The following is a 24,941-nucleotide window of genomic DNA, read 5'->3' on the forward strand; positions in this document are numbered from 1 at the left end:
GTGGGCTGCGTGTTAAGATGACGCAGTACGCCGACGACACTTCCTTGCTGCTGTGCAAGGACTCGTGCCTGACAAGGTCCCTTGCCATCTTTGGGGATTTCACCCGAGCGCCGGGAGCAGTTCTGATCCATGCAAAGTCTTCCGTCAAGTTTTTCGGAAGATGGCGAGGTAGAAAGGATGTGCCTGGGGGGTTATCTCTCTGTGAGGGGGCCCTGAGGATTCTCCGGGTCCATTTTGAGACCTCCAGCTCAGTGACGCTAAACTGGAACATGCGTATCGCAGTGGTACAGAGGAAGCTAGCAATGTGGAAGGCTAGGTATTTGTCTTTTATGGGCAAAGTCCTGGTCCTAAAGGTGGATGTGTTGCCGTCTCTTTTGTATTTGGCGTACATCTACCCATTGCCGGCTTGTCTGATGAGGCCTCTAGTGAGGCTTGTGTTTCAGTTTATGTGGAGTGGCAGGTGCGAGTGGGTCGCCAGGGCACGCATGATCTGTCCCATCGGGGAGGGAGGTAGAGGGGTACCACATTTCCCCCTCAAGCTGGACACAATTTTTGTTTCTTTCTAGTTAACGGAGCTTGCTCATCCAGTGATACACCCGTCCGGTTACCTCCTGCGGGTGTTCTTCTCGTATCAGGCGAGAAGCGTAATGGTGTGGTCTAACACGGGTCCTCGGGCGGAACAGCTGCCGTGGCACTTTGGTCATGCGGCCAAGTAGCTGCGTGCGCACCCTGAGGTTGAAGTTGCCCGAGTAGGTTTAGATCACAGGCACCTGTACGAGGAGGTCAGAAAGGCAGGGAGTCCGGCGCCTGTAGTGGGCATCTCGGAAGTGGTCTGGGAGGGAGTGCAGGTGCGGGGTCTGGACAACAGGCTCAATGTACCGGTATAGTTTGGTGCAATCCCCCACCTGTCCAAGATCCTCCTCTGGCAGGGAGGAGACTGTGCGCCATGTCTTTTGGGACTGTGCCTTTGCCAGAGTAGTATGGGCTAGGGAACGGGTGTTGTTAGGTTTGGTAAGGGGGGAGTTTGTATTGACATGGGCCAGGTTAGAGAGAGGTGTAGGGAGAGTGAGAGGGACGGATAGGGACAGGTTTCTGCTCTGGCTTCTCATGAGTCTCTTTAAACGGGGGCTGTGGGAAGCAAGTCAGAACATGGTGAAGAGAGGGAGAGATTGGGGGGTGGAAGGGATAGTGAGGAGGGTGGAAGGAGATTTGAGGGGGAGGATGAAGAGGGAGGAGAGGAAGTGGGGGCAGCATGCTGCTCGGGAGAGGTGGAAGGGGGGTTTAGGGCTGGGTGTCATTTAGATTTGTAAGGGGATAGATTAGGGACGGGGAGATAGGGAAAGGTATTTTGTAGGGTGATGGGGAGGGAAGATGCTCCCCTGAGGTTTTGTTTGGAGTTTATGTTTAGGTCAATTAGTTTAATTAAAATACCATTATTTGAGTATGTATGAAAATTATGAGTTGTAAAGAATGAATGGTATTGAAGATAATACATAATTTTTATTTAAAAAAAGATAGGGCTGTTTTTTTCACTTTTTCTTGTTTTTTGTATATTGTTCTATTTTCATCTTTATTAAAGATGTATCACAATAACCACGCTGCGTTTTGGTCCGCCTCTCCTTCAAACAGAAGAATCCCGTTACAACTACAGGATAGCTACAGAACTAGGGTGGATAGCTCTAGGACTACATGATAGCTTCAGAACTAGGGTGGATAGCTCTAGAACTACATGATAGCTTCAGAACTAGGGTGGATAGCTCTAGAACTACATGATAGCTTCAGAACTAGGGTGGATAGCTCTAGAACTACATGATAGCTTCAGAACTAGGGTGGATAGCTCTAGAACTACATGATAGCTTCAGAACTAGGGTGGATAGTTTTGATATTCAGGACTCAGTTCCCGTTTTGGAAAATGTCAAAATAGTTGATCCTCTTTGTATGATTAATAAAGGGAGAGATGGCACTGCTTTGTAGACCGGAGATATTGCTAAACCAAACCCGCAGGGCCTAGTTGTACGGATTAGAGTTTCAGAAAAGAGGATATCTGCATGTCCACGGTTCACTCCAGGTCGTCCCTGACAACTCCTACTAGCAATGAGGATATTCATGATGTAAGTACCACAGTCATCTAATGGGATATATTGCCTGATCTTATTCCCAGGAAGAGCAGCTGCAGCCTTGGCAACCGCTACTGAGGTCCTTATAAAATACTACGTTTCTCAATCAATGGTGTCCCCGTTTTCTTGATTGATGGCGATGTGCATCTGTCTCATAAGTGATAGACAGGGTGTAATTATCCCCAAAATCTTAATTGATTTGTCCATTTAAGAGGACATTTATGTCTTCAAACAGAGGTGTCTCTCATTATTGACAGCGTAAATATCCAAAAACCAGACCAGATTGACAAACGACCAGTCACAGGGTGATTTAGTCTAGAGCAGCGTTGGGGGTTCCCATGGTGATATGATATACATAAAGCTGGACCGTACCATCTCCCTGTCATTCCCATGGTGATATGATATACATAAAGCTGGACCGTACCATCTCCCTGTCATTCCCATGGTGATATGATATACATAAAGCTGGACCGTACCATCTCCCCGTCGTTCCCATGGTGATATGATATACATAAAGCTGGACCGTACCATCTCCCTGTCGTTCCCATGGTGATATGATATACATAAAGCTGGACCGTACCATCTCCCTGTCGTTCCCATGGTGATATGATATACATAAAGCTGGACCGTACCATCTCCCTGTCGTTCCCATGGTGATATGATATACATAAAGCTGGACCGTACCATCTCCCTGTCGTTCCCATGGTGATATGATATACATAAAGCTGGACCGTACCATCTCCCTGTCGTTCCCATGGTGATATGATATACATAAAGCTGGACCGTACCATCTCCCTGTCGTTCCCATGGTGATATGATATACATAAAGCTGGACCGTACCATCTCCCTGTCGGGACGGCTTGAATATTTTCTGTTCACATTGTCCTTTCCTGCTTTGCAAAGTAGCTCAATTTGGCTTAGTAATGTGGTAAGCTCTCAACTTTTAAACCACAATGATTGGTTAAATCAAGAAAACCTGCAGCTCGTGTTATAGTGGGATACAAGCGCTCTCTTGCACAGCAGTGTAGGAGGACACACACACAGACATGGACACAGACACACACATACAGTACATCGTTAATCTAGATGGGCTGTGGGCTGAACCATTGCCAACACAATCCATTGCCACTAAATTCATCTACAGACTGGTATAGAAAGGCTGAAAGCTACAGAGACTGGTGCAGAAAAGCTGAAAGCTACAGAGACTGGTATAGAAAAGATGAAAGCTACAGAGACTGGTATAGAAAAGATGAAAGCTACAGAGACTGGTGCAGAAAGGCTGAAAGTTACAGAGACTGGTGCAGAAAGGCTGAAAGCTACAGAGACTGGTGCAGAAAGGCTGAAAGTTACAGAGACTGGTGCAGAAAGGCTGAAAGCTACAGAGACTGGTGCAGAAAGGCTGAAAGCTACAGAGACTGGTGCAGAAAGGATGAAAGCTACAGAGACTGGTGCAGAAAGGCTGAAAGCTACAGAGACTGGTATAGAAAAGATGAAAGCTACAGAGACTGGTGCAGAAAGGCTGAAAGCTACAGAGACTGGTATAGAAAAGATGAAAGCTACAGAGACTGGTACAGAAAAGATGAAAGCTACAGAGACTGGTATAGAAAAGATGAAAGCTACAGAGACTGGTACAGAAAGGCTGAAAGCTACAGAGACTGGTGCAGAAAGGCTGAAAGCTACAGAGACTGGATATAGAAAGGCTGAAAGCTACAGAGACTGGTACAGAAAAGATGAAAGCTACAGAGACTGGTGCAGAAAGGCTGAAAGCTACAGAGACTGGTACAGAAAAGATGAAAGCTACAGAGACTGGTACAGAAAGGCTGCAAGCTACAGAGACTGGTGCAGAAAAGATGAAAGCTACAGAGACTGGTATAGAAAAGATGAAAGCTACAGAGACTGGTGCAGAAAGGCTGAAAGCTACAGAGACTGGTACAGAAAAGATGAAAGCTACAGAGACTGGTACACTACACAGAGCTATACAGTAGTGCCCCCGATTAGTAATAGGCCATTAATACTCAGGCATGTTCAGGACTTAGCTGCCAGAGTAATACTAAGTAATGTTCAGGACTTAGCTGCCAGAGTAATACTAAGTAATGTTCAGGACTTAGCTGCAGCTACATCCCAGAGTAATGCTCAGTAATGTCCAGGACTTAGCGCAGCTACATCCCAGAGTAATACTAAGTAATGTCCAGGACTTAGCTGAAGCTACTTCCCAGAGTAATACTAAGTAATGTTCATGACTTAGCTGCAGCTACTTCCCAGAGTAATACTAAGTAATGTCCAGGACTTAGCTGAAGCTACTTCCCAGAGTAATACTAAGTAATGTTCATGACTTAGCTGCAGCTACTTCCCAGAGTAATACTAAGTAATGTTCAGGACTTAGCTGCAGCTACTTCCCAGAGTAATACTAAGTAATGTTCAGGACTTAGCGCAGCTACTTCCCAGGCCACAAATCAGACAGAGAGCTAACAACAGACCCTGTTTATCACCTCCTACACACACACACGGTAATCTAGATGGGCTGTGGGCTGATATATTGCCAACACACAGGCCTCTAAATTCATCTAAACAGGCTCATTTACACCCAAAATGTATGCAGGCACAGCGAACTGTCATAAAACACACACACACACACACACACACACACACACACACACACACACACACACACACACACACACACACACACACACACACACACACACACACACACACACACACACACACACACAGTGAACAAACAGACAGAAAACATGTAAAGCAGACTCCGAATATACAGCGAGACCTCTGCACCATTTCTGTAAAAGGGTGATAAAGAACCCAGCATGGGTATGTGTCCCTAATAACAGTCTATTCCCTATCTAGTGCACTAGGACCACAGGTCTCTGGTCAGCAGTAGTGCACTACATACGATATATGGTGCCATTCAGGACACACAAAATCTGGGTTGTCTGTTCGAAGATTGTATAAGACGTCAACGGAATATAATATATTTTGTTCTTGTTCTTGTGCCAGACATTTCTTCTTCTACGGCCCATACAGGGCCGTCACGCGCACTAACGAATCTGACGGGGCCCCAAAGTACGTTAGGACGGCTGTGATGTTGTCCGGAGGTGTGGAGAAAGAGAGAGAGGGGGGGGGGGGGGGGGCATAAGATTCATACTCCTGGGTGGTGCACCGGCCGTAAATTGGAGAAATTTGCATTTTTCAAACACCTGAAACAGCTATTTCCTGCAATCTACAGTAGAGCCTTATTCTTAAATCTATGCAAAAAAGATATATATATTTCCTGCATATTTAAAGATGCCTCTTGAGCTGTCTGTATCCTCCTGACTTGTGGTTCTGGTTTTTATTAAAGTAACTTAGTATGCTTCTCTGCGTATCTGCTAAAAATCTGGTAAACGAGTGAAATTATTGCAGGGGTGAAAGAATATCCGAAACAGTACGCGAACGTAGTATACTCCATGCTTCTGCTGTCCATAACTCCTCCTTCAGATCCTGCCAGTTCACACGTTGCTTGGTCTGTGAATGGTGGGTGATTCTGTAACGAAGTTCGTCTGTTGTTTGAAGAGAGTCAGACCGAAATGCAGCGTGTAGGTTACTCATGACTTTTAATGAAGATAATGCGGTACATGAAATAACTGAAGAAGACAACAACAAACAAGTGAAACTAATTACAGCCTATCTGGTGACTAACACAGAGACAGGTACAATCACCCACGAAATACAGCGCGCACTCAGGCTACCTAAATACGGTTCCCAATCCGAGACAACGAGAATCAGCTGACTCCAATTAGGAATCGCCTCAGGCAGCCAAGCCTAACTAGACACACCCCTAATAAAACACACTCCCAATTAATACAAACCCCAATACGAAACACAACATATAAACCCATGTCACACCCTGGCCTACCCAAACATATAACAAAACCACAAGATACAATGACCAAGGCGTGACACAGGGGTGAAAGAATATCCGAAACAGTACGCGAACCTCGTGTTACTATTCCTATTGGATCTCATCATAGATTGCATTTTGAATCCCTATTCATTTTCATGTGATATTTTCTGGGTCTATTAGGCTACTAGTAAAAACGTGTCATATATAACTACTATCATGTTTTAATGTGGGATGAAAACAAAACACAGTCATTGTGTTTAAAAAAAAATCTGATTGTCAAACAATCACATTCAAAAGGCGCCTGTTTGTCCTAAAAAACAATAAGTCCAGCATTAAAACACTCTGCAATTTGGTGAATGAAAAGAGACATCTGTTACAACAAACAACGAAATTTGTAATGACATTTGGCCCACTACACTTGTAACCTGAAATGAATGTGTCCACGAATGTCTAAGCAAGTCTCCGCCTTGGCAAACATTTTATTGTTCTTTACAAACCACTTCTCAATATGTAGTCTATATGTGTTCTACTCAATATGTAGTCTATATGTGTTCTACTCAATATGTAGTCTATATGTGTTCTACTCAATATGTAGTCTATATGTGTTCTACTCAATATAGTATGTGTCTCAATATGTAGTCTATATGTGTTCTACTCAATATGTAGTCTATATGTGTTCTACTCAATATGTAGTCTATATGTGTTCTACTCAATATGTAGTCTATATGTGTTCTACTCAATATGTAGTCTATATGTGTTCTACTCAATATGTAGTCTATATGTGTTCTACTCAATATGTAGTCTATATGTGTTCTACTCAATATGTAGTCTATATGTGTTCTACTCAATATGTAGTCTATATGTGTTCTACTCAATATGTAGTCTATATGTGTTCTACTCAATATGTAGTCTATATGTGTTCTTTACAAACCACTTCTCAATATGTAGTCTATATGTGTTCTACTCAATATGTAGTCTATATGTGTTCTACTCAATATGTAGTCTATATGTGTTCTACTCAATATGTAGTCTATAGTCTATACGTTTACCTTCTCTGTTTCAACAACCAGCAGACGTTCTGTTGTGGAGAGAAGAGTCCCCTTAGGTAGATATCTGTTGACGTTAATACAATATGCACAGGTATTTGCATACAGGAGGCTTGACAAACAAACATGCAGAGTTCATCTTGTGGGGAGGGATGATTTCATTTATGCTATTTATACATAATGTACTGTACGTAACAGTCAAAGACTTGGGAGTCTAATGTCCATGTTCTTACCTCAAAACTAAAGCAAATCGGATATACTGCATCATCAGGGGTACTATACTCTATGGTACTGTTGTGATTTAAATGTGTTTATTACATCAGCCCCTGACTGTGTACAGGCCTAATAAGTTCTCACAAAACTAAGACATTTAGTGATAATTGAAGTGTAAATAAATCATTAAAAACTATCTGGCATTAAAGCTTGATGTGGCATACATATCTTTTCTAAAATGTTTAATTAAACCTTCATTTAGCTAGGCAAGTCAGATAAGAACAAATCGTTATTTACAATGACAGCCCAGTGGTGAACAGTGGGTTAACTGCCTTGTTCAGGGGGCAGAACAACAGAATTGTACCTCGTCAGCTCAGGGATTCAATCCAGCAACCTTTTGGTAACTGGACCAATGCTCTAACCACGAGGCTACCTACCTCTAACCACTAGGCTACATGCCTCTAACCACTAGGCTACCTGCCTCCTCTAACCACTAGGCTACCTGCCTCCTCTAACCACTAGGCTACCTGCCTCCTCTAACCACTAGGCTACCTGCCTCCTCTAACCACTAGGCTACCTGCCCCTCTATCCACTAGGCTACCTGCCACCTCTAACCACTAGGCTACCTGCCCCTCTAACCGCTAGGCTACCTGCCTCCTCTAACCGCTAGGCTACCTGCCCCTCTAAGCGCTAGGCTACCTGCCTCCTCTAACCACTAGGCTACCTGCCCCTCTAACCACTAGGCTACCTGCCTCCTCTAACCACTAGGCTACCTGCCCCTCTATCCACTAGGCTACCTGCCCTTCTATCCACTAGGCTACCTGCCGCCTCTAACCGCTAGGCTACCTGCCCCTCTAACCGCTAGACTACCTGCCTCCTCTAAGCGCTAGGCTACCTGCCTCCTCTAACCGCTAGACTACCTGCCTCCTCTAAGCGCTAGGCTACCTGCCCCCTCTAAGCGCTAGGCTACCTGCCCCTCTAAGCGCTAGGCTACCTGCCCCTCTAACCGCTAGGCTACCTGCCTCCTCTAACCGCTAGGCTACCTGCCTCCTCTAACCGCTAGGCTACCTGCCTCCTCTAACCGCTAGGCTACCTGCCTCCTCTAACCGCTAGGCTACCTGCCTCCTCTAACCGCTAGGCTACCTGCCTCCTCTAACCGCTAGGCTACCTGCCTCCTCTAACCGCTAGGCTACCTGCCTCCTCTAACCGCTAGGCTACCTGCCTCCTCTAACCGCTAGGCTACCTGCCTCCTCTAACCGCTAGGCTACCTGCCTCTAACCGCTAGGCTACCTGCCTCCTCTAACCGCTAGGCTACCTGCCCCTCTAACCACTAGGCTACCTGCCCCTCTAACCACTAGGCTACCTGCCCCTCTAACCACTAGGCTACCTGCCCCTCTAACCACTAGGCTACCTGCCTCCTCTAACCACTAGGCTACCTGCTCTAACCACTAGGCTACCTGCCCTTCTAACCACTAGGCTACCTGCCCCTCTAACCACTAGGCTACCGCCTCTAACCACAAGGCTACCTGCCCCTAACCACTAGGCTCCCTTCCTCTAACCACTAGGCTACCTGCCCCCTCTAACCGCTAGGCTACCTGCCTCTAACCACTAGGCTACCTGCTCTAACCACTAGGCTACCTGCCCCTCTAACCACTAGGCTACCTGCCTCCTCTAACCACTAGGCTACCTGCTCTAACCACTAGGCTACCTGCCCCTCTAACCACTAGGCTACCTGCTCTAACCACAAGGCTACCTGCCCCTCTAACCACTAGGCTCCCTTCCTCCTCTAACCACTAGGCTACCTGCCTCCTCTAACCACTAGGCTACCTGCCTCCTCTAACCACTAGGCTACCTGCCTCCTCTAACCACTAGGCTACCTGCCTCCTCTAACCACTAGGCTACCTGCCTCCTCTAACCACTAGGCTACCTGCCTCCTCTAACCACTAGGCTACCTCCCACCCCAATAGTATGTTAATATTTTTGGCTATGGGGAAATATATTTCAAAGTAGTTTAGCTGGTACAATTATTCTCTACACTATACTTGCCTTTTTTTGTCACATAAACTGAAATGAGGACAATTAGAATGTTTTGTGTAACTCGCCCCAAACAGTGAATCCCCTTCCTCATTCTTGTTGTGCAGTATGGGGGCCCTGTAAAAAAGGCTAAGAAAACATTCAAATATGTCCTTTTAGAAACAGCAAACTCTTAAGCTAAGTGATGCAGGTTTTAAGAATTTATACACATGAAATTGTGTCATTCCCAAACTTCACCCGCAATGTTATATTTTCATTTTTATGCGACTAGAGTGGTTTCCCCTACGGCTGCTGTGCAGGCTGTATAGTACGGTTGTGTCTCTATAGACTCGAGTGGTCTACTGTGCAGGCTGTATAGTATGGTTGTGTCTCTATAGACTCGAGTGGTCTGCTGTGCAGGCTGTATAGTATGGTTGTGTCTCTATAGACTCGAGTGGTCTGCTGTGCAGGCTGTATAGTACGATTGTGTCTCTATAGACTTAAGTGGTTTCCCCAACGGCTGCTGTGCAGGCTGTATAGTACACTTGTGTCTCTATAGACTCGAGTGGTTTCCCCTACGGCTGCTGTGCAGGCTGTATAGTACGGTTGTGTCTCTATAGACTCGAGTGGTCTGCTGTGCAGGCTGTATAGTACGGTTGGGTCTCTATAGACTCGAGTGGCACAAAATGAATTGTAACGTTGCAGATAAAGTTATGGAAGAGAATATACAAAAAAATGACCTTGCCATCAATTTATACATTCTAAGTTTGTTCACAGACGGTATTTAATACCAAGGAAATGTTTTACGATGACGTTGGCCCCAAATCCCAACTGTTCACTGGTTCCTAAGTCAGTGAGGCACATTCCTTCATATGATATGAGAGAGTCCTGCAGTTACTTTTGGGACAAAGTTCCAAAATGTATTTCAAAGTCCATGAATGTTAAATGTTTCGCAAATACTATGTTACTCGACTCTGTAAAGAGTAATGTCAACTAAAACCCAACACATACAAATAAACAATTTATACAGTATGTACAGTGCCTTCAGAAAGTATTCAGACCCCTTGACTTTTCCACATTCTGTTACGTTACTGCCTTATTTTAAAATGGATTAATTTTTTTTTTTTTTTTACATCATCAATCTACACACAATACCCCATAATGACAAAGCAGGAACAAGTGTTTAGAATTTTTTGCGAAAGTGTTCAGAATCCTTTACTCAGTGCCTTGTTGAAGCAATTTTGGCAGCGATTACAGCATCAAGTCTACAAGCTTGGCACATCTGTATTCAGGGAGTTTCTCCCATTCTCTGAAGAGCCTCTCAAGCTCTGTCAGGTTGGATAAGGGGTGGTGCTGCACAGCTATTTTATGGTCTCTGGTTCAAGTCCGGGCTCTGGCTGAGCCACTCAAGCACATTCAGAGACTTCCGAAGCCACTCCTGCGTTGTCTTGGCTGTGTGCTTAGGGTCTTTGTCCTGTTGGAAGGTGAACCTTTGCCCCAGTCTGAGGTCTTGAGCGCTTTTGACCAGTTTTTCATCAAGGATCTCCTTGTACTTTGCTCTTTGTCTTGATCCTGACTAGTTTCCCAGTCCCTGTCACTGCAAAACATCCCCACAGCATGATGCTGGCACCACCATGCTTCACCGTAGGGATGGTGCAGGTTTCCTCCAGACGCGACACATGGCATTCAGGCCAAATAATCCAATCTTGGTTTCATCAGACAAGAGAATTATCTTTCTCATGGTCTGAGAGTCCTTTAGGTGCTATCATGTGAATTTTATTGTGGAGTAGCTTCCGTTTGGTCACTCGACCATAACGGCCTAATTAGCGGAGTGCTGCAGAAATGGTTGTCCTTCCGGAAGGTTCTCCCATCTCCACAGAGTAACTCTGGAGCTCTGTCAGAGTGACCATTTGGGTATTTGGTGACCTCCCTGACCAAGGCCTAATGTTTGCATTGTTAGTTATAGCTAGCTAACATTGAACCTATTCGGTTAACTTTAGCTATGACAATCAGTTTGACAATTGCGAGTACTCTATGGATTATGGTTCATTGTTTAGCTTGCTAGTGTCATGACGTTGGCCTCTTTGGGTATAGCAAGCCCCATCCCCCTCTCCCTGCCCCCCCTTGCCTCATTCAACTAGGTTGCTGTGGTCAGAGAGAAGTCATAAATTCCTGAGGATCTCCTCGTGGACACAGTATAGAGAGAGTACATTTTCATAGGGGACAAAGGAAATCCTTCCACCTCACAGAACTTGAGGTCCGAACAAATTTCATGTTCCGGAGAAAGTATAAAAGATCGGTGAAGAATCCAGCTACGAACTGGTCCGTTTGTCACAACTTGGTGAAGCTCATGGGAGACAGTGTGGCTACATTACCATAACGCTGTTTATATAATAGCCTCAGATATGAGGTTTACATCTAATTGTTGTATAAGATGAATGAGTGAGAATGATAATGTTTGTATAATTGTGTAATATGATTTTTGGAATGTTTAATGAAGAAAAAAACTTTTCCCTTTTTTGAGTTTTCCTAAATCAGAGGGCCGCCCCTGAGCCCAGTTAGGGTCAGGCCTCCTGGGACAGCCCTTTTTCGGCCTTTCCGAATAAAACCCCCACTCTGGTTTTTATTTGTAAATGTCACCAACAAAACAAAGAACAAGGAGACGACCGTGAAGCTTACTTAGGCTATAATGCCACTAACAAAGACAACTACCCACAAATACCAAAGGAAAAAAGGCTGCCTAAGTATGATTCCCAATCAGAGACAAAAATAGACAGCTGTCCATGATTGAGAACCATACATTGTATGAGGTTATTCTTCTTATCTAAACTTGGGAGGTGAAATTATGTTATGCAAGGTTATAACGCTCTAACCACTAGGATACCCTGCCGCCCCGTGTGTGTGTGTGTGTGTGTGTGTGTGTGTGTGTGTGTGTGTGTGTGTGTGTGTGTGTGTGTGTGTGTGTGTGTGTGTGTGAGAGAGATAGAGAGAATAGTGCAGTCCATAACTGCTATTTCCCTGGCGCTAGCTCCACCCCACTCTCTCAGAAAGGGCCAGGCTATTTCCCTGGCTCTAGCTCCACTCCCTCAGAAAGGGCCAGTCTATTCCCCTGGCTCTAGCTCCACTCCCTCAGAAAGGGCCAGTCTATTTCCCTGGCTCTAGCTCCACTCCACTCTCTCAGAAAGGGCCAGGCTATTTCCCTGGCTCTAGCTCCACTCTCTCAGAAAGGGCCAGGCTATTCCCCTGGCTCTAGCTCCACTCTCTCAGAAAGGGCCAGGCTATTCCCCTAGCTCTAGCTCCACTCCCTCAGAAAGGGCCAGTCTATTCCCCTGGCTCTAGCTCCACTCTCTCAGAAAGGGCCAGGCTATTCCCCTGGCTCTAGCTCCACTCCCTCAGAAAGGGCCAGGCTATTCCCCTGGCTGGCTCCCTCAGAAAGGGCCAGGCTATTCCCTGGCTCTAGCTCACTCCCTCAGAAAGGGCCAGGCTATTCCCCTGGCTCTAGCTCCACTCCCTCAGAAAGGGCCAGGCTATTCCCCTGGCTCTAGCTCCACTCCCTCAGAAAGGGCCAGGCTATTCCCCTGGCTCTAGCTCCACTCCCTCAGAAAGGGCCAGGCTATTTCCCTGGCTCTAGCTCCACTCCCTCAGAAAGGGCCAGGCTATTCCCCTGGCTCTAGCTCCACTCTCTCAGAAAGAGCCGGTGAACCATCACCAGGAATGTACACAACCCTTTACTTTGCTTAAGGCAACAACCTCTGTCTGTCTCTGTGCCTGAGTGAGCTCTAATGCTGGAATCACTGAGAGTGGAGTGAGAAATCACAGCAATGTAAAAACGGAACCCTGTGTATCATCAGAGAAAATGTGTGATTTAAAAACACTTCTCATTGCTTGTATGATACGTCACTTCTGATTGGGTACAAGGCCAGCAATAACACCCTTTATACTTCTGTATTTTTGGACCATTGATTAAGTGTTATGTCATAGAAGAGTAGGTGATTGATGAACTTGTCTCGATGTGGTCATGGTGATCAGGGGATATTTGCTGTGGTGTAATCAATATTATCTGGACATTTTTTGTAAATCAATATTTTATATTCTGAGCTTTGGACAAATATTTAAAAAGGTTTTGTTGCATCCAATTTGATGTATACTGGGAGGTGAGTCAAACTATAGAAATCGAATGATATTTCTGTCAGTCAAGCCCTGACCTGAAGCAAAGATTTCATATTGGGGTTGTGATAACTCATACAAGCGTTAGGTAATCAGGCTGAAGTGGTATTGGTTTCTATGTTTCTGGAGCCAGTTCTTTGTTCGGTGACTCACAGCATTCATATGTATGCACCCAGATCTCTGTTTTCTGCCAGTACTTCTGTGACTCAGACACCCGTCTGACCTCATACACGTGTCAGGGAAGGACTGTACACTATGGTTTAAGGTTTAGGACAGAGGTAGCATTATGCTCTGGAGAAATATAAACTAGGGTTTGCTGAGTCCACTTGACCTGAAGCAACACAGGAATCAGTCTTGAGCTGTGACTCAATCATAGTGTCACGTTCTGACCTTTATTTCCTTTGTTTTGTCATTATTTAGTATGGTCAGGGCGTGATTTGGGGTGGGCAGTCTATGTTTCTTTTTCTATGTTTTGGGATTTCTATGTTTCGGCCTAGTATGGTTCTCAATCACAGGCAGGTCATTAGTTGTCTCTGATTGAGAATCATACTTAGGTAGCCTGGGGTTTCACTGTGTGTTTGTGGGGGATTGTTCCTGTCTCTGTCTTTGCACCAGATAGGACTGTTTAGGTTTTCCATGTTTATTGTTTTGTAGTCAGTTGTTCATGTGTACATTTACGTATTAAAAAGAACCATGGACACTTACCACGCCGCATATTGGTCCTCTGATCCTTTTTGCCTCTTCTCTTCAGAAGGGGAGGAGGAATTCCCTGACACATAGAGGATGGGGCAGTGGCAGATGTGGTAGATGAGGGAGTGTGTAGTGGGAGATGTGGGAGTGTGCAGTGGTAGATGTGGGAGTGTGCAGTGGGAGATGAGGGAGTGTGCAGTGGTAGATGTGTGCAGTGGTAGATGTGGGAGTGTGTAGTGGGAGATGAGGGATTGTGCAGTGGGAGATGAGGGAGTGTGCAGTGGTAGATGTGGGAGTGTGCAGTGGTAGATGTGTGCAGTGGTAGATGAGGGAGTGTGCAGTGGTAGATGAGGGAGTGTGCAGTGGTAGATGTGGGAGTGTGCAGTGTGCAGTGGTAGATGTGGGAGTGTGTAGTGGGAGATGTGGGAGTGTGCAGTGGTAGATGAGGGATATGTGCAGTGGGAGATGAGGGAGTATGCAGTGGTAGATGTGTGAGTATGCAGTGGTAGATGTGTGAGTGTGCAGTGGTAGATGTGGGAGTGTGCAGTGGTAGATGTGGGAGTGTGCAGTGGGAGATGAGGGAGTGTGCAGTGGTAGATGAGGGAGTGTGCAGTGGTAGATGAGGGAGTGTGCAGTGGTAGATGTGGGAGTGTGCAGTGGGAGATGTGGTAGATGAGGGAGTGTGCAGTGGTAGATGAGGGAGTGTGCAGTGGTAGATGTGGGAGTGTGCAGTGGGAGATGAGGGAGTGTGCAGTGGTAGATGTGAGAGTGTGCAGTGGGAGATGAGGGAGTGTGCAGTGGTAGATGAGGGAGTGTGCAGTGGCAGATGAGGGAGTGTGCAGTGGTAGATGAGGGAGTGTGCAGTGGTAGATGTGGGAGTGTGCAGTGGTAGATGAGGGAGTGTGCAGTGGTAGATGAGGGAGTGTGCAGTGGGAGATGTGGTAGATGAGGGAGTGTGCAGTGGGAGATGAGGGAGTATGCAGTGGGAGATGAGGGAGTGTGCAGTGGGAGATGTGGTAGATGAGGGAGTGTGCAGTGGTAGATGAGGGAGTGTGCAGTGGTAGATGAGGGAGTGTGCAGTGGGAGATGTGGTAGATGAGGGAGTGTGCAGTGGGAGATGAGGGAGTGTGCAGTGGGAGATGTGGTAGATGAGTGTGCAGTGGGAGATGTGGTAGATGAGGGAGTGTGCAGTGGGAGATGAGGGAGTGTGCAGTGGGAGATGTGGTAGATGAGTGTGCAGTGGGAGATGAGGGAGTGTGCAGTGGGACATGTGGTAGATGACCTGATCACAAATACAGCCACCTGAGTTGGTGTTTTGAAATGAATCACAGATAAAATGGTGTGAAATTGGTTTAGATTTCCTATCCAGCAGGGGAGAAAGGAGCCGGTTTGGATTCCCAACACCTTGATATACAAACGAAAGGTACAAATAAAAATGAAGAAAAGCTTTTAGGTATCGTAGGCTGTGACTGCAAATTTCACACACTCTTACACACACACACAAGCACATGCTTACACACACACACACACAAGACATTCAGGTCCGTCAGCCAGTCAATTTCATTCCGTGTCTCATTGAATCGGCTTCAACAAGCCTGTAATCGACAAATACTCTAGTCTGCTTCTACACACAGAATTACATTATTAAGGCAGCAACAGTTTAATATTCACTTGACACCTGGGCATGAAACTCCAGATTCCACCTTGGTTTCAAGGCAACACTAAAGTACTCTGTTGATTTTATTCAACCTGTTTTCCCCATCTGATGTGACCTCATGTGAACTAGGAACATGATCTATTTAGAACATATCAATAGAACAATCAGAAAAATGTATTGATTTGTGCGAGACAATGTAAAAAACAACAGTAAAACAATGTAAAAAAAAACTAAAACATTAAAAACGTTTTTTTTAAATTACAACATTAAAACAACGTAGAAAAAACAACAACAATATTAAAACAATGTCAAACAACCTCTAACTCAGACCACCTTCTTGTTTCCATTTACATTTTTATTATTTAACAAGGCAAGTCCGTTAAGAACAAATTCTTACTTACAATGACAGCCCAAATAGGGAACAGTGGGTTAACTACCTTGTTCAGGGGCAAAACAACATATATTTGTCAGCTCGGGGATTCAATCTAGCTATCTTTTGGTTACTGGCCCAACGCTCTAACCACTAGGCTACCTGCTGGTTACTGGCCCAACACTCTAACCACTAGGCTACCTGATGGTTACTGGCCCAACGCTCTAACCACTAGGCTACCTGATGGTTACTGGCCCAACACTCTAACCACTAGGCTACCTGCTGGTTACTGGCCCAACGCTCTAACCACTAAGCTACCTGCTGGTTACTGGCCCAACGCTCTAACCACTAAGCTACCTGCTGGTTACTGGTCCAATGCTCTAACCACTAGGCTACCTGCTGGTTACTGGTCCAATGCTCTAACCACTAGGCTACCTGCTGGTTACTGGCCCAACGCTCTAACCACTAGGCTACCTGCTGGTTACTGGCCCAACGCTCTAACCACTAGGCTACCTGCTGGTTACTGGCCCAACGCTCTAACCACTAGGCTACCTGCTGGTTACTGGCCCAATGCTCTAACCACTAGGCTACCTGCTGGTTACTGGCCCAACGCTCTAACCACTAGGCTACCTGATGGTTACTGGCCCAACACTCTAACCACTAGGCTACCTGCTGGTTACTGGCCCAACGCTCTAACCACTAAGCTACCTGCTGGTTACTGGCCCAATGCTCTAACCACTAAGCTACCTGCTGGTTACTGGTCCAATGCTCTAACCACTAGGCTACCTGCTGGTTACTGGTCCAATGCTCTAACCACTAGGCTACCTGCTGGTTACTGGCCCAACGCTCTAACCACAAGGCTACCTGCTGGTTACTGGCCCAACGCTCTAACCACTAGGCTACCTGCTGGTTACTGGCCCAACGCTCTAACCACTAGGCTACCTGCTGGTTACTGGCCCAACGCTCTAGCCACTCTAACCACTAGGCTACCTGCTGGTTACTGGCCCAACGCTCTAACCACTAAGCTACCTGCTGGTTACTGGCCCAATGCTCTAACCACTAAGCTACCTGCTGGTTACTGGTCCAATGCTCTAACCACTAGGCTACCTGCTGGTTACTGGTCCAACGCTCTAACCACTAGGCTACCTGCTGGTTACTGGTCCAACGCTCTAACCACTAGGCTACCTGCTGGTTACTGGCCCAACGCTCTAACCACTAGGCTACCTGCTGGTTACTGGCCCAACGCTCTAACCACTAGGCTACCTGCTGGTTACTGGCCCAACGCTCTAACCACTAGGCTACCTGCTGGTTACTGGCCCAACGCTCTAACCACTAGGCTACCTGCTGGTTACTGGCCCAACGCTCTAACCACTAGGCTATCTGCTGGTTACTGGCCCAACGCTCTAACCACTAGGCTACCTGCTGGTTACTGGCCCAACGCTCTAGCCACTAGGCTACCTGCTGGTTACTGGCCCAACGCTCTAGCCACTAGGCTACCTGCTGGTTACTGGCCCAACGCTCTAACCACAAGGCTACCTGCTGGTTACTGGCCCAACGCTCTAACCACTAGGCTACCTGCTGGTTACTGGCCCAACGCTCTAACCACTAGGCTACCTGCTGGTTACTGGCCCAACGCTCTAGCCACTAGGCTACCTGATGGTTACTGGCCCAACGCTCTAACCACTAGGCTACCTGCTGGTTACTGGCCCAACGCTCTAGCCACTAGGCTACCTGCTGGTTACTGGACCCAACGCTCTAACCACTAGGCTACCTGCTGGTTACTGGCCCAACGCTCTAACCACAAGGCTACCTGCTGGTTACTGGCCCAACGCTCTAACCACTAGGCTACCTGCTGGTTACTGGCCCAACGCTCTAACCACTAGGCTACCTGCCTCTAACCACAAGGCTACCAGACGCCCCCATGTTTCTTCTCTGTTCTTTTCAAATTCTACATAATTGTAAAATCAATAACTACAATCAATAACTGCTCAAGGGTCACAGTATGCTTCCAATCGTACAAAAGACAAACGCCTGACCTTTTCTGTTCATCTTCAGGACTAAGTCAAAATATCTCTGGTCAGAGCGATACAAGGATTCTGTCAAAAAATCTCTGTTCAGTATGTGGCAACGGACAGAGGGAGGGTGAGGAGGAGGGTGAAAGGGAAAGGGAGGGAGGGGGAGGGGAGGGAGGGGGAGAGGAGGGGTTGGAAGGGGAGGGGAGGGAGGGAGGGGAGTGAGGAGGAGGGTGAGAGGGAGAGGGAGGTGAGAGGGGCAGAGGGAGGGAAGTGAGGAGGAGGGTGACATTTGTGTAACGTGACGTGCTTTTAAAGCTACTTTTCATCACAGCTCTGGAACCCTGTGACAATCAAAGACTGTGGCCTGTATCCTGTTACAACAAGGCAGACAGGGAGGGAGGGATGCGCGCGCGTGTGTGTGTGTGTGTGTGTGTGTGTGTGTGTGTGTGTGTGTGTGTGTGTGTGTGTGTGTGTGTGTGTGTGTGTGTGTGTGTGTGTGTGTGTGTGTGTGTGTGTGTGTGTGTGTGTGTGTGTGTGTGTGTGTGTGTGTGTGTGTGTCATGCAGCCAGCAGATCAAACAGAATGCATACAAACACAATCAACACCAGCTGACACAACTTTACCACAGTCTGGCTGAAGGAGTGTCATCACAGTCTGGTAGCTGGTGATCCATCAAACACACACACACATATTAAAAGTCAACGCTTCCAAGGAGGAGCTAGCCCCAGTTTTGCTACCTCTGTAGTCAAACAATTTCGTATAAATCGGAAATTAGCTAGGTTGAATTTGGTTATTGGAATGACCTTTTTCACCTGCTTTTTAAAAGAGAGGTTGGAATCAAGTATGATGCCAAGGTACTTAAAATCAGATACCACCTGGAGCTCCTCCCCTGACACATAGACATCTGGCTCAGTAGCATCTGTCTTCCGCATTTAAGCCCAACTCCTCTGAATCAGTGAAATGTGGGGGGCTGCCTTAAAATCGACATCCACGTCTTCGGCGCCCGGGGAACAGTGGGTCAACTGCCTTGCTCAGGGGCAGGAAGACAGGTTTTTACCTTGTCAGCTCGAGGATTCAGCAAGAGGGTTCGATCTAGCAACATTTTGGTTACTGGACCTCAACGCTCTGACCTTTAGAAGCTCACTTTTGTTTTGAAGTGTTGTGGGTCTCATCACAGGTTCATTAAGGTCAAGGGCAAGAGACGTAGCAGAAAAAAATACTACTTCATTTTTTAACGTAGTGTAGTGGTTAGTGTTAGAGTAGTATACTCTATTTACGCATTAGTGCGGGGTACAGCAAATTATTACTTTAACAAAAAAATCAAAACGTTTTAACTATGAATTCATATCTGTCCGTTCCACTATAGCTGAAGACACCCACTTCTAAAGCTTCTTCATTGAAAATGAATAATGTATATAATAATGTCTGTAATAATGTAATATAATAATGTATGTAATAATGTAACACAATAACGTCTATAATAATAATGTGCACGATAATGTCTATAATAATGTAATATAATAATGTCTATAATAATGTACATGATAATGTCTATAATAATGTGCATGATAATGTCTATAATAATGTGCATGATAATGTATATAATAATGTAATATAATAATGTATATAATAATGTACACAATAATGTATATAATAATGTACATGATCATGTCTGTAATAATGTAATATAATAATGTCTATAATAATGTGCATGATAATGTATATAATAATGTACATGATAATGTCTGTAATGATGTAATAATAATGCACATGATAATGTCTGTAATAATGTACATGATCATGTCTGTAATAATGTAATATAATAATGTCTATAATAATGTAATCAAATCAAGTGTATTTGTCACATACACATGGTTAGCAGATGTTAATGCGAGTGTAGCGAAATGCTTGTGATTCTAGTTCTGTCAATGCAGTAATAACCAACGAGTAATCTAACCTAACAATTCCAAAACTACTACCTTATAGACACAAGTGTAAGGGGATAAAGAATATGTACATAAAGATATATGAATGAGTGATGGTACAGAACAGCATAGGCAAGATGCAGTAGATGGTATCGAGTACAGTATATACATATGAGATGAGTAATGTAGGGTATGTAAACAAAGTGGCATAGTTTAAAGTGGCTAGTGATACATGTATTACATAAATATGTAGTAGATGATATAGAGTACAGTATATACATATATATGTGAGATGAGTAATGTAGGCTATGTAAACATTATATTAAGTAGCATTGTTTAAAGTGGGTAATGATATATTTTACATCAATTTCCATCAATTCCCATTATTAAAGTGGCTGGAGTTGAGTCAGTGTGTTGGCAGCAGCCACTCAATGTTAGTGGTGGCTGTTTAACAGTCTGATGGCATTGAGATAGAAGCTGTTTTTCAGTCTCTCAGTCCCTGCTTTGATGCACCTGTACTGACCTCGCCTTCTGGATGATAGCGGGGTGAACAGGCAGTGGCTCAGGTGGTTGTTGTTCTTGATGATCTTAATGGCCTTCCTGTGACATCGGGTGGTGTAGGTGTCCTGGAGGGCAGGTAGTTTGCCCCGGTGATGCGTTGTGCAGACCTCACTACCCTCTGGAGAGACTTATGGTTGTGGGCGGAGCAGTTGTCATACCAGGTGGTGATACAGCCCAACAGGATGCTCTTGATTGTGCATCTGTAGAAGTTTGTGAGTGCTTTTGGTGACAAGCCGAAATTTCTTCAGCCTCATAAGGTTGAAGAGGCGCTGCTGCGCCTTCTTCACGACGCTGTCTGTGTGGGTGTATGCCGAGGAACTTAAAACTTACTACCCTCTCCACTACTGTCCCATCGAAGTGGATAGGCGGGTGCTCCCTCTGCTGTTTCCTGAAGTCCACAATCATCTCCTTTGTTTTGTTGACGTTGAGTGTGAGGTTATTTTCCTGACACCACACTCCGAGGGCCCTCACCTCCTCCCTGTAGGCCGTCTCGTCGTTGTTTGTAATCAAGCGTACCACTGTAGTGTCGTCCGCAAACTTGATGATTGAGTTGGAGGCGTGCATGTCCACGCATTCGTGGGTGAACAGGGAGTACAGGAGAGGACTCAGAACACACCCTTGTAGGAAGTCCAGTACCCAGTTGCACAGGGCGGGGTCGAGACCCAGGGTCTCGAGCTTGATGACGAGTTTGGAGGGTACTATGTTGTTAAATGCTGAGCTGTAGTCAATGAACAGCATTCTCACGTAGGTATTCCTCTTGTCCAGATGGGTTAGGGCAGTGTGCAGTGTGGTTGAGATTGCGTCTTTTGTAGACCTATATGGGCGGTAAGAAAATTGGAGTGGGTCTAGGGTGTCAGGTAGGGTGCAGGTGATATTGTCCTTGACTAGTCTCTCAAAGCACTTAATGATGACGGAAGTGAGTTCTACGGGGCGGTAGTCGTTTATCTCAGATACCTTAGCTTTCTTGGGAACAAGGACAATGGTGGCACTCTTGAAGCATGTGGGAACAGCAGACTGGGATAAGAATTGATTGAATATGTTCGTAAACACACCAGCCAGCTGATCTGCGCATGCAGGACGCGGCTGGGGATGCCATCTGGGCCTGCAGCCTTGCGAGGGTTATCACGTTTAAATGTTTTACTCACGTCAGCTGCAGTGAAGGAGGATCCTCATGTTTTGGTTGCGGGCCGTGTCAGTGGCACTGTATTGTCCTCAAAGCGTGCAAAAAAAGTTATTTAGTCTGCCTGGGAGCAAGACATCCTGGACCGTGACGGGGCTGGTTTTCTTTTTGTAATCTGTGATTGACTGTAGACCCTGCCACATACCTCTTGTGTCTGAGCCGTTGAAATGTGACTCTACTTTGTCTCTATACTGACGCTTAGCTTGTTTGATTGACTTGTGGAGGGAATAGCTACACTGTTTGTATTCGGTCATGTTTCTGGTCACCTTGCCCTGGTTAAAAGCAGTGGTCTTTAATAATGTAATATAATGTAACGGCTTTCTTCTATCTCCTCCTCTGACGAAGAGGTGTAGCAAGGATCGGACCAAAATGCAGCGTGGTGGTTACTCATGTTCTTTACGGAAAAAATTAACTATACATGAAATAACCAAATATACAAAACAACAAACGGAACGTGAAAACCCATACAGCCTATCTTGTGACAACAAACACAAAGAAAGGAACAAGGACACTAAGGACAATCACCCACGATACACACAAAGAATATGGCTGCCTAAATATGGTTCCCAATCAGAGACAACGATAAACACCTGCCTCTGATTGAGAACCACTTCAGACAGCCATAGACTTAACTAGAAAACCCCACTAAGCTACAATCCCAATACCAACACACCACATACAAAAACCCCATGCCACACCCTGGCCTGACCAAATAAATGAAGATAAACACAAAATACCTCGACCGGGGCGTGACATATAATAATGTATGTAGAGTTTTTACCATCACTTTGGCACTAATTTCATTTTTCAAAACTCTAGACATAAAACTCACAACCGATGATCAAAATGCAATTTTTTTTAAAACTCTAAACACTATACAATACACATACAGCTAAGATCATTTGTTTGTTGAACTAAAATCCCATGTTCAAAATGACACAACTTAACATCAAAGTATTACCATTTCAAAATACAATTCAAATTCACACATTACATCTGAGATGACTGTCTATTCATTTCATTACAGTGATCTAACTATCAGATTGATACAACCAGTCAAAATGATAAGTAACTGTTGCATTACTCTTAATGCATAGTTTTATGGAAACTGACAAACAATATTCCATGTTTAGATCATGAAAGTTTCAGGATAACGAGATCCATTGACACCAATTACCGTGGACATGAACCAATTGGACGACATTATCTATGGATGTAATATTTCATCATCATTCTTTACCAGACACTGTTTCTATGGTCCCATGTACCACTTTTCCAGACCATGTTTTCCTGATTTGACATTACTGTACACTCACCGGCCACTTTATTAGGTACACCTATCTAGTACTGGGTATGACCCCTTTTAGTGCCTTTTTGCGTCCAATTATTCACGTTGTTGTAAGTTAAGAGATGCGCTTTTAAACGGCTGTTATTTGAGCATTTGTGGCCTTTCGCTGATTGCTGGAACCACCATGTGCGGCACCAACAATCATACCACGGTCAGAGTTGCTTAGATTACTCATCTTGCCCATTCTAATGTTTGGTTAAACAACAACTAAAGCTCTCTACTCTATATACTGAGTTGCAGGCAGCCACATGATTCGCTGTTTGAAGGAGCAGACTACTTGAGTTAATAACACACAGGTGTACCTAATAAAGTGGCCGGTGAGGGTATGTATGCAGGCTCATGTAATTGCTTTTCCAATACTGCCAACTCGTTACTGGTGATTGATTTCACATTGTGGTATGAGTATATAGTGGACTGAGTGGTGTCCACCTACAACAACATAGAGATAACATGGAGCTGTATAGTGGGGCTGTATAGTGGAGCTGTATAGTGGACTGAGTGGTATCCACCTACAACAACATAGTGATAACATGGAGCTGTATAGTGGAGCTGTATAGTGAACTGAGTGGTATCCACCTACAACAACATAGTGATAACATGGAGCTGTATAGTGGACTGAGTGGTATCCACCTACAACAACATAGAGATAACATGGAGCTGTATAGTGGGGCTGTATAGTGGAGCTGTATAGTGGACTGAGTGGTATCCACCTACAACAACATAGAGATAACATGGAGCTGTATAGTGGAGCTGTATAGTGGAGCTGTATAGTGGACTGAGTGGTATCCACCTACAACAACATAGTGATAACATGGAGCTGTATAGTGGACTGAGTGGTATCCACCTACAACAACATAGAGATAACATGGAGCTGTATAGTGGAGCTGTATAGTGGAGCTGTATAGTGGACTGAGTGGTATCCACCTACAACAACATAGTGATAACATGGAGCTGTATAGTGGACTGAGTGGTATCCACCTACAACAACATAGTGATAACATGGAGCTGTATAGTGGAGCTGTATAGTGGACTGAGTGGTATCCACCTACAACAACATAGTGATAACATGGAGCTGTATAGTGGAGCTGTATAGTGGAGCTGTATAGTGGAGCTGTATAGTGGACTGAGTGGTATCCACCTACAACAACATAGAGATAACATGGAGCTGTATAGTGGGGCTGTATAGTGGAGCTGTATAGTGGAGCTGTATAGTGGAGCTGTATAGTGGACTGAGTGGTATCCACCTACAACAACATAGAGATAACATGGAGCTGTATAGTGGAGCTGTATAGTGGAGCTGTATAGTGGAGCTGTATAGTGGACTGAGTGGTATCCACCTACAACAACATAGTGATAACATGGAGCTGTATAGTGGACTGAGTGGTATCCACCTACAACAACATAGTGATAACATGGAGCTGTATAGTGGACTGAGTGGTATCCACCTACAACAACATAGTGATAACATGGAGCTGTATAGCTGTATGTGGGCTGTATAGTGGAGCTGTATAGTGAACTGAGTGGTATCCACCTACAACAACATAGTGATAACATGGAGCTGTATAGTGGACTGAGTGGTATCCACCTACAACAACATAGAGATAACATGGAGCTGTATAGTGGGGCTGTATAGTGGAGCTGTATAGTGAACTGAGTGGTATCCACCTACAACAACATAGTGATAACATGGAGCTGTATAGTGAACTGAGTGGTATCCACCTACAACAACATAGTGATA

The 24,941-nt window shown here is 45.2% G+C and overlaps 1 pseudogene; it reads left to right on the plus strand.

Annotated features, from left to right (window-relative positions):
- The first annotated feature begins 3,336 nt into the window (after window positions 1-3,336).
- The window catches only part of LOC124004212, an 89,608-nt pseudogene continuing 68,003 nt past the window's right edge, over window positions 3,337-24,941 (plus strand).

This window comes from Oncorhynchus gorbuscha, linkage group LG18 (genome assembly GCF_021184085.1).
Source record: "Oncorhynchus gorbuscha isolate QuinsamMale2020 ecotype Even-year linkage group LG18, OgorEven_v1.0, whole genome shotgun sequence".
NCBI classification, from domain to species: domain Eukaryota; kingdom Metazoa; phylum Chordata; class Actinopteri; order Salmoniformes; family Salmonidae; genus Oncorhynchus; species Oncorhynchus gorbuscha.